General features: G+C 32.4%; 1 pseudogene; it reads left to right on the top strand.

Moving 5' to 3' along the window:
• The first annotated feature begins 335 nt into the window (after positions 1-335).
• LOC100918792 overlaps positions 336-19,285 on the top strand; it is a 144,057-nt pseudogene continuing 125,107 nt past the window's right edge.

The raw sequence follows: 19,285 nt of genomic DNA, 5'->3' as shown, positions 1-19,285 counted from the left end.
GCAGATTGAGTTCTATGGGTGGCAGGGATAAACACAGATTCAGGGACAGCATTGTGTTAGATGTTAACATTGGCTGAGAGATGAGGAACCAAGAAACAGAAAAGTATGCAAAGAAAAGACCTATTGACTGACAATAATTAATTGAACAGTTTGGTTTTCTTAAGGTAGTTAGACCATAGGCTCCTATTGTTAATATTCTGCAACTTTCTGAACATTTTAGATATACTTATGGTTGATACAAATGGCAGGAATCTCTGTAGAGTTTCGGTTCATGGAACCCTAGGAAGGAAAAAGGGTCTGCTAAGGGCACAGTGGGGGGGTGCATTTTTGCAAACATGCCACTTTGTCTTGTATTCGAGTTGAAGTCAAAAACCTGTAGTCAACCACCTACTTACATCTGTGAGCAAGCATACAGTCAACTTCAAGGTTGTGCCGGCAAAACAGATGGCTGGTCCTATCAGGAACAGATTGCAGGCGAGCTGCAATGTAGGATGGAATGCCACCCCCTCTGAACTGAGAAACTTATTCAGCCTGAGGAAAGACAGCCTCAGAAATCTGCATATTCTGTTTTAACGTTCTACATTTCAATATTTCAGACGGAAGGTTAAATACCTCTTTCCCCTTTGAAAAATGAGCTTGTGCTTCATCCTTTTACTTTACTCTCATATATTTAGACTCAATTGCTTCCTCAATAACAATCAAGTCTAGCATATCCTAATGTTATTCCATGTAGAATTAGAAAACTTCATTGGCTAAATTATTAAAGAGAAATGTTATAAATTTAGGGCAATGTATATTTCCAAATATGATCCAAAGATACTGGTCTATAATCTGAGCTGTAATATGTTGAATGGATATAAAAACTATCTGAGGAGACAGAGGATGGAGAAAAATAGAGGGGAGGGCTGGGAGAGAGGGAGTATGGGAGGAGAGAAGTAAAGAACACATTTTGTGTAATATGGAGGTTCTAATCTGGCATTTTGGGCTACAACTGTTAGTGCAGTTTTGTTCTTTTTATAAGCTGCTTAAGGAAAAAAAAATCTTTAAAAATAAATAGTCAGGATGCTGAAGGGAACAATTAATAATTTTTCTGGGCTTTTTCAGGAATGATTTTATAGTGTCTGAAAATTTCAATTTGTAAAAGGCCAATTGTGTACTTTAGATTAAACATACTTTTTTTTCTTAGCATTTTAGACCTAGAAGGGATTGTAGAGATTTACCAGCCCAATCATTCATTTTATCAATGAGTTAACTAATGCATCTGAAATCACACAGCTAGTTAGTGTTGGACTGGGGAGTGCAAACATTTCTCTTAATTTCTAATTCAGTGCTTTTTTATAGCCACAATTGTCTCTTTAGATACTACTTAGAGCCATTATTCTGCCAACTGCAATTAACAGAGAGGTTAATTTAAAGGGAAAACATATGAACATTTAAATATATACATATATGCATATGTAAATGTATATGTATGTGTGTATGACTATGTATCTCTAAAGTCTTATTTATAATTTTAATTTTTGTTGTGTAAAGGTGAACCCAAGTTTCTGAAGGCTTGACAACAGATTTTTCTGTCTGACTGATGCTATTAAACTAGAAATGTGATTGCTTCACCATTAGTGGAGAGGGTATATATGTGCAGAGAACACATATGAACAGTTGGTTTGTATGAAGAGATTCTACATACAGGGTACATATATGGGTAGAGAAAATAAATGAAAGTACATAAAGGCCATTTGTTGATACAACCATTGTGCACAGTAAAGGGGCATCTATGAAAACAATCCACAAGAGCAGGGAATGCATTTTTTTCCTTTGAAAATTGAAATTTTGCATATTATTGATGGAGTTATGAAATGACTCAACCATTCTTTAGAAAATTTTGGATTATGCAAAAGGCTAGAAAACTGGCATATTTTTTAATCTAACAGGGCCACTACTAAGTCTGAATCAAAAAAGAGATTTAGAAAAGGGAAAAGGCCTTTTATTTATGTAAATATTTTTAACAGCTCTTTTCTAGTAAAAGGGAGTTGGAAATTGGGAGGATGCTCACAAATTGGGGAATGCCTGAACAAACTGTGCATGTGATTGTGATGGAATACTACTGTGCTATAAAAAATAATGCATTGCATGCTCTCAGAAAAACCTGGAAAGGCTTATATGAGTTGAGGCAAAGTGGAATGTACTTTGTACAAAATAACTACAATATTTTTAAGGCAATCAGCTGTGAATGACAACTATTTTCAGCTACATGTACAATGATACATTTCCAAAAAAACTTATAATGAAAAATACTATCCATCACCAGAAAAAGAACTGGTGATGCCTGAATACTGATTGAAACATTCTTTTTTTTTTTTTTCTTATTTTTACTTTTTTCTTTTTTCTTGATTTTTTTTTTTGTCTGTGTTTTCTTTTACCACAAGACTAATGTAGAAATATTTCATGATTATACATTTTGCCTTTTCGATGAGAGGAATGGAGAAGAAAGAAGGGAGAGAATTTGAAAGGAACTGTTTCATTTATTGTTTATCTGTCTTTTATCTTTAGCTTCGGTCTGTTGTCACTTTCTTTTTTTTTTATTATAATAACTTTTTATTGACAGAATCCATGCCAGGGTAATTTTTTTTACAACATTATCCCTTGCACTCACTTCTGTTCCGATTTTTCCCCTTCTCTCCCTCCACCCCCTTCCCTAGATGGCAAGCAGTCCTCTGTATGTTAAATATGTTGCAGTATATCCTAGATACAATATATGTGTGCAGAACTTAACAGTTCTCTTGTTGCACAGGGAGAATTGGATTCAGAAGGTAAAAATAACCTGGGAAGAAAAACAAAAATGCAAACAGTTTACATTCACTTCCCAGTGTTCTTTCTTTGGGTGTAGCTGCTTCTGTCCATCATTGATCAATTGAAACTGAGATCTCTTTGTCGAAGAAATCCACTTGACCCTTGGTCCTGGCTCAATAGAGTAGAAGATCAGTGAGGCTGTTCAGCGTCTCAGCCCAAAAGGCAAATTCTGGAAAACCAGGCTGTTTCCTGGAAAAACCAAATAAAGCTACCTTTTGCAAATACAAGGGTCCCCTGTGCTCAAAGCCAAGATTCAGTGCAGCACGGGAAGCTTGGAATAGCACCCCCTTTACCCCAGGAGAAAAGCTCAACCATAGAAGTTTAAAAAGGAGAAATACCAAAAGAAAAGGAAAGAAAATGAGCAAGAAACTAAAAATAACCTCAACCACAGAAAGCTACTATGGTAATAGGAAAGACCAAAACACCAACTCAGAAGAGGACAAAATATCCACAGAGGAAATCTCAAAGACTGATATGAATTGGGCTCAAGCCCAAAGAGCCTTCTTTGGAGTGCTCATAAAAGACTATAAACAGCAAACAAAAGAGGTAGAAGAAAAAATGAGAAAAGAAGTGAGAATTATGATGCATTTCTACTATTAATATATATTAGATTATTTTCCATCTAGAGGAGGGAGTGAGGGAAGGGGGAAGAAAATTGAAACACAGTGTTTTGCTAAGGTTAATGTTGAAAACTTATCCATGCATATGTTTTGAAAATAAAAATCTTTAATTAAAAAAAAAGAAATGAGAGGTATGCAAAAGCAAGTCAACAGCTTAAAAAAGGAAGACAATTCCTTAAAAATACAATTGGCTAATGCAAAAAAAAAAAAAAAATCCACTGAAGAAAGCAATATCTTCAAAAGTACAATTAACCAAATGTAAAAAAGAGATACAAAAGCTAACTGAATAAATAATAAATTAAAAACTAGAATAGAACAAATGGAAGCTAATGACTATGAAATATCAAGATTGAAATCAACAAACTAAATAGAATCAAAAATGAAAGAAAATGTAAAATGCCTCAGTGGAAAAATACATGACCTGGAAAATAGATCCAGAAAAGACAATTTAAAAATTATTGCTCTACCTGAAGGCAATGACCAAAAATAAACTTGTAATTGCATTCTTTAAGAGATCATCAAGGGAAAGAAGTTAATCAGGGTGTAAAGATATATTATTTTAAGGTAAAATTGTTTTCATCTTCAGAAAATGATATCTGTAACTCTTGAGAAATATTTCTATTATAGGAGCAAGCAGAGAGAGGCATCACATGAACAGAGAATGTGGTTGTAAATGAACTCTAATGTGATATAACAAAGAAAAAGACTTTAAGGAGTAGAAAAAGATCTCTACTGGGAAAAGAGGAAAAGGGAGATATGATGGGACAAAATCACATGAAGAGGTACAAAGGACCTTCTTCAATGGAGGGAATGCTGAGAAGAGGCTGAACATTGAAGCATAATCTCATCAGTTTTGACTAAAAGAGAGAATAACAATCATTCATTTGGGATATAGAATTTTCTCTAATCCTATAAAGAAGTAGGGCAAGAGAGGGTAGAAAGGGAAGGACTGAGTAGAAGTGAGGGCAGAAACACTAGAAAAAATTCATGAGAAGGGGGGAAGGGGTGATAGAAAATAAGGTTGTGGAACTATCTTTCCAAGATCTATTTTCCATGTCAGTTATTTTGCCAAGTAGGTATTTTACATTTTCTTTAATTTTATTTTATTTTATTTTTGTTTTGTTTTTGGTTGACTGATTCTTGATGTCTTATTGAGTCATTCATTTCCATTTGTTCAGTTCTAATTTTTAGTGAATTGTTTTGTTTAGTTACTATTTTTAGTTTTTCTTGCATTTTGGTCAATTGAATTTTTAAATGAGCTTTTTGTTCTATGGATTTTTCACCACTTCATAAACCCTGTTTTTTTAAGGAATTGTTTTCTTTTTCCATTTCACAAATTCTGTTTTCCCAGGGATAGCTTTCTTTTTCCAATTCATAAATTCCGTTTTTCAGGGAGTTGCTTTCTTTTTCCATTTTGTCAAATCTATTTTGTAAGGAGTTATATGCTTTTTCCATTTCACTAAATCTATTTTGTAAGGAGTTTTCTTCAGACGATTTCTGTGTTTCCTTTTCCAAATCCCCTTGCAAAGTTTCCTTTCTTTTTCCCATTTTTCTTCTGGCTTTCTTTTGAGATTTTTTCTGAATTCTTCCAAGAGAACCTTGAAAGATAAGGACCAATTTGTATCACTTTTCGGGGTTCACCTGGAGATAATCTGCTTTTGGTGTGCTCAGAGTTTGAACTCTGTTCTTCTCTTCTTCATAGAAACTACCTATGGTCAGAGGTCTTTTTGCTTTTTGCTCATTTTTTAGATAAAAGTTGAAGTCTGCTTTTAGGGAAAAGGGGAGATTGTCCAAGCTTCCTCCACAGGGACAGTGGCTGTGCTGGATCAGTACTGAGTTGTTGGAATCTTTACAAAGTGTTAAGCCATTGAAAAGCAAAAGCAAAAGCAAAAACCAACATCATCAAAAGAAAAGGGGAGATGTTGGAATCTTTACACTGATTAACTTACAGTATCGGGTGGGCTTGGCCAGGCCCCTGAAATTCTGGCATTTAGGTGTTCACTATTTGCCTTTTGTATTTATGTTCAATGTTTTATAATTGGTCTGCTGATCTACTGGCTTGCAAGCAGGACAGAGAAGCCAACACTGCTATACATTCCTCAGGGCTAAATTCTTCAGCATGTGGAGCCCATACTATCCTGGGTCCCTGTATTTGCCTGAGCTCAGTTTTCTCCATAGCTACTTGTGTTTGGTCCATCTAGCTCTGTGCCCAATTGAAGCAGACCTTTTCTGGAGATTTTTGAAATTATCTTCTGCTACAAATTTGTTACACTCCAAATATTCGTGGGTTCTGTCACTCATAAACCAGTTTAGAGGCTGGATTTCCTGTTAGTTTGAGGGATATTGGGAGAAGTAAGAAAAAGACATCTCTCTTCTCCACCATCTTGGCTCCATCCCTAATATATTAATCTTAAGGAGAACTGTGTCAAGGTCTCTCTGAAGAACTGGTAATTGATTTGAGACATGGGAAATATTGGCACAGGATTGCCATGAAGGCTGTGGCTTCATTAAAAAAGGTGCTAAGGTGCAGGAGCAAAGCAGTAGCTCAAAAGAACCATGAGATACACAAATTTAGAAACATCTTCACTACAGATGTTCATATGAACTATTTGTATCTGACCTGTAGTAGAACCTTCTGAGCTCTTATCTATCTATTTGTTTGTTTGTCTGTCTGTCTATCATCTATCTAATCATAAAATGAGATTCAGAGATACAGAGAGAGACAGAGACAGAGTCATAGATAGACTGAGAGAAAGAGAGATATAGACAGGCAGAGAGACATAGAAGGCAGACAGAGAGAGACAAGGGAAGAGAGAAGGTGGGAGAAAGAAAGAGGAAGAGAGAAGTTAGAGGGACAGAGAGAGAAAGGGAAAGAGGAAGGGAGAGGAAGGAAGAGAGGGACAAAGAAGGAGAGAGAGAGAAAGATAGAGTGATGGTATTTTCACTGAATATTTGAACTATGAAAGCCTTTTTATGATCTTGGAATCTCAAATATACAGATGGAGCCCAGGAACCAACAATTACTATTTAATATACACAGTATTTGGTATAGGGAAAACACTCAAAAATGATTTTCATTCATTCTTTATTTCATTCCTCTTTGTGGCCTTGGGCAAACCACATAGCCTTTTTGAATCTCAGTTTTCTTGTCTGTTAAATACATATAAGAATATATACACTGTCTCCCTTATGGTTCTTCTGAGAGGACAAGCCTTAGAGGATTATTTCAGTGTGAGCTTTTATTTATTTGCTCATGTATTTGCTGAGCAGATTTGTGATTTTATCAACAATGGAAACTCCTGTTGTATCTTAACTAAGATAGATCAGCAGTAATTCTATAATTTAGAGTAGAGGATCATTTGAATACACCTAAATAACATGACTTGTCCTTGTTCAAAATTGTTAAGAGGTCTTCCTGACCTTAAGGTCATACCTCTCTTCATTATTTATGCCATACTACTTATTGAGCTATCTTCCACCAGGTGAAAAATGCTATATTTCCCTTCCTGCTGTTCTCTGATTTTCTGGACTTTGCTATCATGACCCATCTGCCTCCCCACCTTGCAACCTTCCTCAGTATCTGGACACTTATCATCCTGGATCATATATCTACCATGCTTATCTAAGAGAATCTCCTAATCAAATATGCTGAATATGAATAACAAGGTCTCCAGTATTGTACAGCCATATCAAATTCTCCAGTCCTATAATGGAACAAATGCTCTAAATCTAACTTGATCTATGATGCCCTCCTCATCACTCTCAAGTCTATTATTTATCAATGGCAGGAATGGGGAAGTATCTAAAATAAAAGTATCAACAACAGGTTAAGACATAGTTTATGGGCAGTCCTATGGGAATAGTTCTTCCCATTTCCATCTTCCTTCTGTTCCATCATAACTTTGTCATTTTGTACTCCTGCATCTTCTCATTTTATTTAGTTTTTCTTATTCTACATGGTTTCTACAGTTGAAAGAAAAGCATCCTCTTAGAGTAGCTATGAAAAACAGCTCCAAAAGCCTGGTATAAGAAGAGAAGTAGTTTTAATTGTTCAGAGTATCAAATTACATTTGACTCATAAAAAATGTGTTATTGGACTTAATATATGCAAATAAGTGATAAAAACAACTACCGCTCTTTTGAGCACTAGTATTTTGTGCTATCCTGATACTCCATCCCTTACTTTGATTATCTGAGAGAACTAGTCCTATTGACAGGTCCTTATGCTATTAGTGCTTCTTGAATAAGAAATAGGATTAGCCACAGAGTACCAAAATGAATGTAGATAGTATCATTTTTTTCATTTGATGAATCAGAAAACTGAGATTCAATTAGATTAAATGATTCAATTATAGTCGTATATCTAGGAAATATCAAAGTCAAAACTCTATCATATGTCTACTGCCTCAGAGTCCATGAGTCTATTAATTAGCTTATGCAAAAAAAATGCAATTCAAAGGCAAAAAGATGATTTGGGATGTTTATCAGTCTATTTAATACTGTATCGTTCTGAACCTAGAACACATAATCTAAACATGTGAAGTTTCATGGTATTTTTATTTTTCACATATCTCCAGTTGATTGAGAGGCTGAGAGTCATGATAGTAACCTTCTAGCTTCTTACTTCTTTTGGTTCTCATCTCCAAGAGTGTATAGAGGAGGAAGTTTACAGGAATATAAGGCAAGATTATACCACTTTAACACAACTATGAATTTTTTTCTGGCTCCATTACCTTCAGTGGAGCTGGATAAAAGAATATCTTCACTAATTTGGAGCCTGTCACTATTAATGTCTAACTAGTCTTCAAGCATTCTAGATAAAAATATAAGTATACAAGAGATTTTAAATTGTATTATTCAAATAATTTGTTCTCATAAAAAATATACTGTGTACAATAGTCCGCTGGCTCCAAATTGAAATCCAAGAACAGAGAATTTGCATATTTTAAAAAATATCTTTGTGTTTCCAGAGCCTAGCACAATGTCTTATACAGAGTAGGTGGTTAATCAGTAGTCTTAAATTGTTGAATTGCTTTCATAAAACTATTTAGGGTTTTACTTCCTCCCCTTGAGTTAAGTTCCATTTGTCTTTTCTGATCTTCAAAGAATTTTGTGGGAACTTTCAGAAGATCCCAAAATTTAGGAATCTTGAATTCAGAAATTAATAAAAATTGATGATAACACTCAGTAAAAATTATGATCCCTTGGAATTCTTAAGATAATACTATTTGGTAGTAGTTTCCTGCAGAAGACTGATGACTTTTTTTCCTTTGGATTTGGAAGAAAAATAATTCAAATAAACAATTACATATATATATATATATATATATGTATATATATATATCTACATGCATAATATATTCTGTTCCCTCACCTTTTGACTAGAAAATACTGCAAGGATAGATATTTATCTTGCTAACTATTTATATATTGCCTTTAATTTCCAAAATATCCTAAAAAATATTGATGAATATAGTCTAGCTTTAATATACCTGAACCTTCTTAATAAAAATGATATTCATTTCATCATAATACTTACATTTTGCTGATGTATAATTTATTCATATATTGTGATGAGTTATAAGTAGGTTGATAAATCATATTGAAATGTCAGTTTCTGGATGAAAACTAGTGTATGTCCCAAAGCTACATATACATGTTGCATAACACCTCAGTGTCTTGCACTGACAGTGTAGCAGATGGTGACATCTTGCTCTGTTGGGAAACCAAGAATCTGGTGCTGCTTTTCCAATTAGAATGTTTTACCTCATTATAGAGCATGTGGAACAGAATCAGAGCTCAGAGGTGTTGTTAGAAGTGAAAGAGAGAATTCACTTGCGATATGAACATATGAAAGCTCGTGAGAGGTTTCATTGATAACAGAAGGTGTTGCAGACACAGAAAAACCCCATGAAACTACAGAGACATTGTTGTCTATTATCAGAGAAACAGATAAACAGAAAAAGGATACTCAAATTCAAAATCATTTAGGGTCTGCAGGCACTGAATCAAAGCTCAATCTTCACAACTGATAAAGGTTTATAAAGAAGCCACTGTGATATTTGTTCAATTCAAATATTTAGCAAAAGAGGTATGTTAACAAGGATATTGTGGCATCTGAATTACCTGAGCAATTTCATTGTAGTATAAGGAAAAGACTATTAGATATGGAATCAGGAAGATGAATTCAATTACTATCTGATCCTATCTTTATGACTATGGCAAATCTCTTGATCTCTCTGGGTCTCCATTTTTTTCACCTATAATACCGATAGGTATTTTTATTTTGACAATTCCTTTTATTATATTATTTCATTTGATTCTCACAAGAAGTCTGTGAGATAGATGAATTGCTATCCCTATTTTATAGATGAGGAAACTGAGGCTGTGAAGTTCAGTCAAGGACCACAAAACTATTAAGGGTCTGGAGTGGACTTTAAATTTTTGATTCTAAGTTTTAAACTTCATCTCCTCTACCAATCAAATATGACGTCTATCTCACAAGGATATTATGAATAAATGAAAAGATATTCCTTATACATGTATGATATCAAAAGCTACCTAAAATCCTACTTTAGTTTTTTTTTTAATTTTCTTAAATATTTCCCAATTACCTCCACCCACAAATTTAAATTTATTTTTTAAAATTGTTTCAATTCTCTCCTTCCTTCACATTCTTATTCCTTGAGAGAGCAAAAAAATGACATCAATTATACATATCACATCATGCAAAACATAATTCCATATTAGTCACATTGCAAAAACACACATACAAAAAAATAAAAGTAAATGAAAAAAAAAAGTATGCTTCACTCTGCATTCAGATTTCACCAGTTCTCTTTCTGGAGGTAAATAGCATTTTCATCCTGAAGCCTTTCAAATTGTTTTAGGTCATTGCCCTTATCAGAGTAACTAAGTTTCTCACACTGAGTCATCCTTATAATATTGTTGTTACTGTGTACATTGTTCATCCAGTACAGTTTATTTCAGTTCGCACCTGTTCATATGAGTCTTCCAATGTTTTGTTTTGTTTTTCTTTCTGAAATGATCCTGCCCAACATTTAAAGAAAGCACAATACTATTTCATCAAAAATCATGTCACAATTTGTTCAGTTGTTCCCCAATTTACAGTTATAGTTTCAATTTCCAATTTGGTTACCACAAAAAAAGAGCTGCTATAAATATTTTATAAAAATAGTTCATTTTTCTTTGATCAATTTGGGTTACAAACATAGTATTGATATTGCTGAGTTGAAGAGTAAGCATAGCTTTATAGTCCTATAGGAATGATTCTACATTGTTCTCCAGAATTATTGAGCTAGTTCACGTCTACCAATAGTGCATTAGTGTCTCAGTTTTTTTGCATGATCTCCTGTATTTGTCATTTTCCTTTTCTCTCATGTGACATCTCTGAATTGTTTTGATTTTCATTTACCTAATCAGTAGTGATTTAGAGCACCTTCATATGATGATTGAAATATTTGATTTCTTCTTGTAAAACCTTTGATTACTGATCAGTTGGAAAATGGTTTTTATTTTCATAAATTTGACTCAGTTCCCTCTGTATTTGAGAAAAAATATATTTATTAGAGAAAATCACTATTTTTTTCTTTTTTCCTATTTCCCTTCTAGTTTGCATTGCATTAGTTGTGCAAAAGCTTTTGAAATTTATGTAATCAAAATTATTCATTGTGTATCCCATAATGTTCATTATCTCCTGTTTAGTCATAATTTCCTCTCTTATCCATAGATCAAGTAGGTACATTTTCCCTCTAAAGTACATGTAATATCATTTTTTATGCCTAAATTATTTATCCATTTTGACTTCTTTTTGGTATGGGGTGTGAGATCCTATTCTATATCTAGTTTTTTTTTTTTTTTTTTTTTTTTTTGCCAAATTACTTTCCAATTTTCTGGATTTTTGCTAAATGTTGAGTTTGTGATCCAAAATCTGAGATTTCAGTTTTTCTCACACACCGTATTACTGTGGTTATTTGCTAGTGTGTATTGGGTATATAACTTATAACCTATTCCACTGACCCACCTCTTTATTTCTTAGGCTGAACAAATTTTATTGATTGATGATTACCACTTTGTAATATAGTTTGAAATCTAGACTTGCTTGGCTGCTTCTTTAACTTTTTGTTATTATTATTAATTCTCTTGAAATTATCGACTTTTTGGATTTTTTCCAGATTAATTTTGTGTTATTTTTTCATGCTCTATAAAATAATTCTTTGATAGTTTTATTGTAAGGCTTTAAATAAATCAACTTAGAATTATCATTTTATTATGTTGGCTTAACCATTAGCAATTAATATTTTTCCAGTTGTTTAGATATATCCTTGTGTGAAGTGTATTTTGTAATCATGTTTATATATCCTTGAATTTGTCTTGGTAGACAGACTTACAAGTATTTTATATTTGTCTGAAGTTATTTTACATGGAATTTCTTTTTTATATCTTGCTGTTAAATGTTGTTAATATTAAATAAAATTGCTGATCATCTATTTAAGTTTATCTTATGTCTTGCAACTTTGCTGAAGTTAATTGTTTCAACTAGTTTCTTAGTTGATTGTCCAGTGTTTTCTAAGTATACCCTCATCTCATCTTCAAAGAATGATAATTTTGGTTCCACATTGCCTATTTTTATTCTTTTATTTTTCTTTTCTTATTGCTCTACCTAGGAATTTTAGTACAATATTGAAAAAAAGTGATAAAGGACATCCTCATTTGATTCCTGATATTATTGGGAAAGTTTCAAATTTATCCTCATTATAGATGATGTTTATTCTTGGTTTTTTGACAGATTCTATCATTTTCAGGAATCTAGTGGGAGATTCTTACCCAAAATGAAGCAGATGTATATACACTATCATGATTCAGAAGTCAGTGGATCAGCAAATTAGCTGTGAGACTTTCAACACAACTATCAAAGGCATATAGTTAGCCTCTGACTCCCAGCATAACTAGATGGACTTGGCCAGATCCACCCAGTATAGATGGAAGTTAACAGCCCTGGCCCCAGTACAGCGTGAAACCACTGCACTTGTAAAGGAAGCTTGGAACAATCTCCCCTTTGCCCTAAGAGTAGACCTCAATCTTTAAAAATGAGTTTTAAAAAAGCACAAAGAGCTCTGACCATAGATAGTTATTATAGAGAGGAGAATAGACCTCAAACCCTGAGGACACTAAAGGCAAAATGTCTTCAGATGAACTTTCAAAGGGTGATATGAGTAGTTCTGCAATTCAAAAGTTTCTCTTGGCAGAATTCAAAAAGTGCTTTAAAAGAGAGTTAGAAGAAAAATGGGAAAAGGAATTTAGATCTTTGGAAAAGGAAACACAAAAAGTACCTGAAGAAAATCTCTCCTTTAAAAAAAATGGTGAAATGGAAAAAGAAAACAACTCCTTGGAAAATAGAATCGGTAAAATGGAAGCAGAAAACAACTCCCTAAAAAATAGAATTGGCGAAATTGAAAAAAAAAAAAAATCCATTGAACAAAACAACCCATTAAAAAGTTCAATTGGCCAAATGCAAAATAAGGTAAAAAAGCTAACGAATAAAATTATGCAGTAAAAATTATAATTGAACAAATGGAAGTGAAAGACTCAATTAAGATATCAAGAATCAAACAAAATTTTTAAAAATCAAAAAATAGAAGAAAACGTAAAATGCCTCATCAGGAAAACAACTGACCTGGAAAATAGCTCTAGGAGTGACAATCTAAGAATTATTGAATTAACAGAAAATCAAAATGAATAAAAGAGCCTAGACAGCATCTTTCAAGACATCATCAAGGAAAATTGCCTTAATGCCCTAGAATCAGAGAGTAAAATAGCCATTGAAAAAATTCACCAATGACATCTTAAGAGATCCCAAAATGAAAACTCCAAGGAATATTGTAGCTAAATTCCAAAATGTTCAGATAAAGGAGAAAATATGGCAAGCAGAAAGAAAGAAACAATTCAAATATCTTGGAGCTACAATCCAGATTACCTAGGACCTAGCAACTTCCAGTTTAAAGAATTGAAGGGGTTGGAATATGATATTCATGGACAGCAAAAGAGCTTGGACTGCAATAAAGAATCAAGTATCCAGGAAAATTTAACATTATCTTTCAGGGGAAAAGATTGGTATTCAATGAAAGAGGAGATTTTCATTTATTTTTCATGAAAAAAAAAGGTAAACTCAAAATTTGATCTTCAAATACAGAGCTTGGGAGGGAGGCGAATAAAAAGGTAAAAAGAAATGAAAAAAAATGTTCTTTTAAGGGTTAAAATGTTAACATTCTTATATGGGAAGATGTTATTTTCAGCACTTGAGAACTATATTTTTGTGAGAGCTATACTAGAGATGGAAAAGGGATTGTACTGGAAGAAGAGGTAAGGGGAAGTAAAATGTTTGATATTATATCATATGAAGAGGCAAAAAAGTGACCTATTACAATTAAGTGAAAGAAGGAGGGGAGGGATGAACATTGTAGGAATCATTATCTCATCAGATATGTCTCAAAGAAAGAATATCAGACACATTTAATTTGAAAGAAAAACTTATCTCACCCTACAGGAAAGTAGGAGGAGAAAGGGGTAAAAAAAGGGGAAGGACTGTAAAAGGGGAGGGCTGATTGAGGGAGGTTGGAGTTGGAAATATAACACTGGGGAGGAGGAAAGGAAAGATAAAAGAATAAGTTGAGGAAAATAAGATGGCATGAAATACAGAGTAATTAATTTTGAAAGGAATGAATTGTCCCATACAATGGAAGTGGATAGCTGAGTTAAAACCTAGAATCCTACAGTATGTTGTTTACAAGAAATACATTTGAAGCATAGTGATATATATATATATATATATATAAAATAAAGATATAAGGCTGGAGCAGAATCTATTATGCTTAAGCTAAAGAAAAAATAAAAATATTAAAAAAAAAGCAGGCGTAGTGATCTAACTCAGATCAACTAAATGCAAAAAATATAGCTAATTAATAGATAAGGAAGGAAACTGCATTTTGCCAAAACTACATAGATAACAAAGTTAAATCAATACTAAACCCATATGCCCTAAATGATATTGCTTCCAAATTCCTGGGGGAGAAGTTAAGAGAGCTGCAAAAAGAAATAGACAGCAAAACTAAACAAGTGGGGGATCTCAACTTTTCTCTATCAGATCTACGTAAATCAAACCACAATATAAATAAAAAAGAAATTAAGGAGGTAAATAGAGTTTTAGAAAAGTTAGGTATGATAGATCTTTGGAGAAAACTGAATAGAGACAGAAAGGAATATATATTTTCTCAGCTGCACCTGAAAACTACAAAAAAATTGACTATTAGGGCATAAAAACCTCAAAATTGAATGCAGAAAAGTATAAATAGTAAAATGTACCTTTTTAAGATTATGATGTAATAAAAATCACATGTAATAAAGTGGCAAAAAGTAGACCAAAATTAATTGAAAACTAAATAATCTAATCCTAAATATTGAGTGGATTAAACAATTAATCATAGACACAATCAATAATTTAATACAAGAGAATAACAATAATGGCATAACATGCCAGAATTTATGAAATGAAGCCAAAGGACTTTTTAGGGGAAATTTTATAGATATAAATGGTTACTTACATAAAATAGGGAAAGAAGAGATCAATGAATTAGACATGCAATTTAAAAAGCTATAAAAAGAACAAATTAACCCCCACAATTGAATACCACATTTTAAATCCTGAAAATAAAAGGGGTGATTAATAAAATTAAAGTAAGAATACTATTGAACTAATAAAGAAAATTAAGAATTGGTTTACTTTCTTCATTGGTGCAAAGTTCACCCTTTTCATTTTGGTACTACCAATTTGATTTTCTTCCTTCTTTTTCCAAGGCTTTTCTATTTTTTTTCCATAAAAATAATTAGGAGCTATTTTGCCCAACTATATGCCAATAAATCTGATATTCTTAGTGAAATGGACAAATATTTACAAAATATGGATTTCCGAGATTTACAGAGAACAAAACAAATTACTTAAATTATTCCATTTTATAAAAAGAAATTGAACAATCCTTTAATCAATTTCCTAAGAAAAAGTCTCCAAGACCAGATGGATTTACAAGTGAATTCTACAAATCATTTAAATACAATTAATTCCAAATACTATGTAAACTATTTAGGAAAATAGGGAAAGAAAGACTCTTCCAGATTCTTTTTATGACATAGATATGGTGCTGATACCAAAATCTTTTTTTTTTTTTTGGTCTGAAGCAATTGAGATTAAGTGACTTGCCCAGGATCACACAGCTAGTTAGTATTAAGTGTCTGAATTAAGGTCTTCCTAACTTCAGGGCTGGTGCTCTATCTACTGCACCAACTAGCTGCCCTGATGCAAAAATCTTGGGTAAAATATTAGCAGAGATTACAAAAAATAATCCCTAGGATAATACACTATGACCAAGGGGGATTAATACCAGGAATGCAAGGTTGGTTCAGTACCAAGAAAATGATTATCATAATTAACTATATCAATAACCAAACAGAATTTATTTCATTCAATGGATGCAGAAAAAGTTTTGACAAAAACCAACATCCATTCCTTTAAAAACACTAGAGAGAATAGGAATAAATGGAGTTTTCCTTAAAATGATCAATAGCATCTATTTAAAACCATCAGCATGCATCATAAATAATGGGGATAAACTACAAGCATTTCCAATAAAATTAGGGGTGAAACAAGTTTGCCATTACTATTCAACACTGTATTAAAAATGTTAGCTGTAGCAATAAGAAAAGAAAAAGTAATTAAAGGAATTAGAATAGCTAATGAGGAAACACAATTATCACTCTTTTGCAGATGATATGATGGTATAATTAGAGAATCCTAGAGCATCAACTAAAAAACTACTACTTCCAGTGGTTTTGTGATAGAGAGAACCATCTGTATCCAGACTGTGAGGACTAAGTGTGGATCAGAACATGGTATTTTCATTTTTTGCTTGTTGTTTCATTGCATTTTGCTTTTTCTCATTTTTTGTGATAAAATTTTTCTTATGCAGCATAATTGTAGAAATAAGTAAAAAATGTACAAGTTACTTGCTTTCTAACGGAATGAATGGGAGAAGGGAGGAAGAAAAAAATTTGGAATACAAGATTTGACAAGGGTGGATTTTGAAAACTATCTTTGCATATATTTTAAAAACAAAAAACTATTATTTTTAATTAATAATGTTTTGTTTTTATAGCCTCTTTCTACTATAATTGCTATAATTATATGACTTTTATTGATTTTTTTACGTGGTCAACTATATCAATAGTTTTCTCAATAATGAAACATCCCTACATTCTAGTATAAATCCACCTTATTGTAAGATCTTTGTAATATGATTGATTGCAATCTTCTTGCCAGGATTTCATTTAAAAACTTTGCATTGATGTTGATATTTCCAAAAGAAATTGGCCTTAGTTTTCCTTTTTTGTTGTTTTTGGTCTTCCTAGTTAACTTATTAAAATTATATTTGTTATATGTGTATATGTGTGTATGGTGTGAGAGTATGAATGTAGATTTATGTATATATCTATATGTGTATATAACATATATCTGTGCTTAACTATCACCTGCTTGGGAGAAGGTTGGGAGGGATTAAAGGAGAAAAAAAATAAAGTTAGGAAAAAGTGTACAGCAGAGAACAAAAAATAAAACTTACAAGGAAGCAAAGAAAAGATGAAGATTCATTAATATAGTTTCTGCTACAATTATATATTTTCTTGAACTCAATTTATTCTTATATATTTTGAATCTTCTCTGAGGTTTTTCCGGCTACTTGACAATTTTCTATTTTTTTTCGTTGTTAAAACAAAATAAAATTTTAAAATAAAAATAAAACAATTTTTTAAAAGATTAAAAAACTATATTTGTTTCATAAAGAAAATTTGGTAGGACTCTTTTATTAAAAATTGTTTATATAGTATTAGGATTAATTGTTCCTTAAATGTTTCATAGAATTAAGCATTAAGAGAATGTAAATTCATCTGGTCCTTGGAATAATATCTCACTTTCTACAAAAAACTACTTTCCAGTCTCCACTAATGTTAATTACCTCCAATATATCCTTTAACTTTTTAAAAACTATTTAATTGTTCATGTTCCTCATCCTCATTATATTGTGAAGTTCTTGAAAGCAGGGAATGTGTCTTCCTTTTTATTTCTAATATCTGAAACATAGTAATCCCTTAATAAATGCATGCTGACTGATTGCTAAACATAAGCACACATGCTTCCACACATACAGTCATGCAGGTGCCCACACACACATACAGCATCCTTGTTCTCTAATAGTTGACTTTCTAAATGGGATTAAAATACAAAATAAAACACACAAAGAGAACTGTTAAATAGGAAAAAAGGTACTTTGATTCAGAGAGTTTTGTGGATGGTGAATACAGATACAGGGAAATAATTTGATATACCCTATATAGGAACAATAGCAGAATTGATCTGATCATGGTTGCAGATCTAAAGGGAAAGTAGAGTAGAAGTAAAATAAGCATGTAGTAAAATGAAGCATGAGGGGGCAGTCATTATTTTGGAGAATATGTCAGAACCAAAATACATGCAATATATTTATAATATATACTTGCAAACATTAAGGAGCTCTTTAAAACACAATATGTCTAATTCTGGTGAAGGGAAGAAAGAACCATTTTTTGGTCTGCATAAATAGCTAAAGCAACTGTAGGACACTATGAACATTTCCTGTATGCTTTCAGGGTTATGTGAATTCTCTATCAGAATTGTTTTTAAGAATACTTTCTATATTCTCCAACTATTTCAAGTCTTGTAAAAGATCATTGTTGGCAAAGCCCAACTGGGCAGATTGTATCTAAAAAATCAGACACACACATTTATCCTTGAAATATGGGGTCCATATTTATTCAAAACAAAATGTACATTGATCATTTCAAGAAACGTTCCACTCCCAAAACAACATTTCAGACGTGAGTTTGAGTCTGGGATGGAGCACAATAACAATGTGACAAAGAGCAAATCTGCTATCCTCATTGACTTGAACTTTTCTCATGTGTAGAATGGATAAATAATGATTTAACTATTGAAATGCACTTCCCATCCCCTATTTTCATAGTGTTTTTATACTTTTACATACTCTCCCATTCAATGACTCTCACCTCTTTTCTATTCTTCCCAAAATTTACTCCATATTCTAACTCCAAGCATCATTTTTTGACTGCCCCCAGTTCCTGAAACACTTCCCTTCCTTATCTCTATCTCCTGGCTTTCTAAAAGTTCTATACCTGAACCTCCTTGAATCTTCTCTCTATTGATTATTTCCATTTTAAACATGTGTATAGTTTTTTTTTTTCCCATAGTTCTTTGCATGTTTTCTTCCCCTCTTAGATTGTGAGCTTCTTCAGGGGAGGGATTTTGTATTCTTAATGCTTAATACAATGCCTGACACATCTTAGGCACTTAGTAAATTTTTATAAATTGATTTACGTAAGTATACACATATTCAAATATTTGAAAGACTGTTGTATTTTGCTTGACCCCAGTAGGCAGAATTAGAAATGAATTCACTTTTATAACAATATATTCATCATGTATACCTCAGTGGACAGAATACTGAATTTTGAATCATGAAGACCTGTGATCAAATACACTCTCAGACAATTATTAGCTATGTAGTATTGGACAGCTCATTCAATTTTTCTCAAACTCAATTTTTTCAAATGTAAAAATAATGATAACAGCATTCATCTTAAAAAGTTGAGATAATCTCATGAGAAAGTAAATGTGTTCATTTTAATAATAATAT

Source organism: Sarcophilus harrisii, chromosome 1 (genome assembly GCF_902635505.1).
Source record: "Sarcophilus harrisii chromosome 1, mSarHar1.11, whole genome shotgun sequence".
Lineage (NCBI taxonomy): Eukaryota > Metazoa > Chordata > Mammalia > Dasyuromorphia > Dasyuridae > Sarcophilus > Sarcophilus harrisii.
The sequence above is the reverse complement of the archived record's forward strand: the minus strand, read 5'-3'. Positions and strand labels throughout refer to the sequence as shown.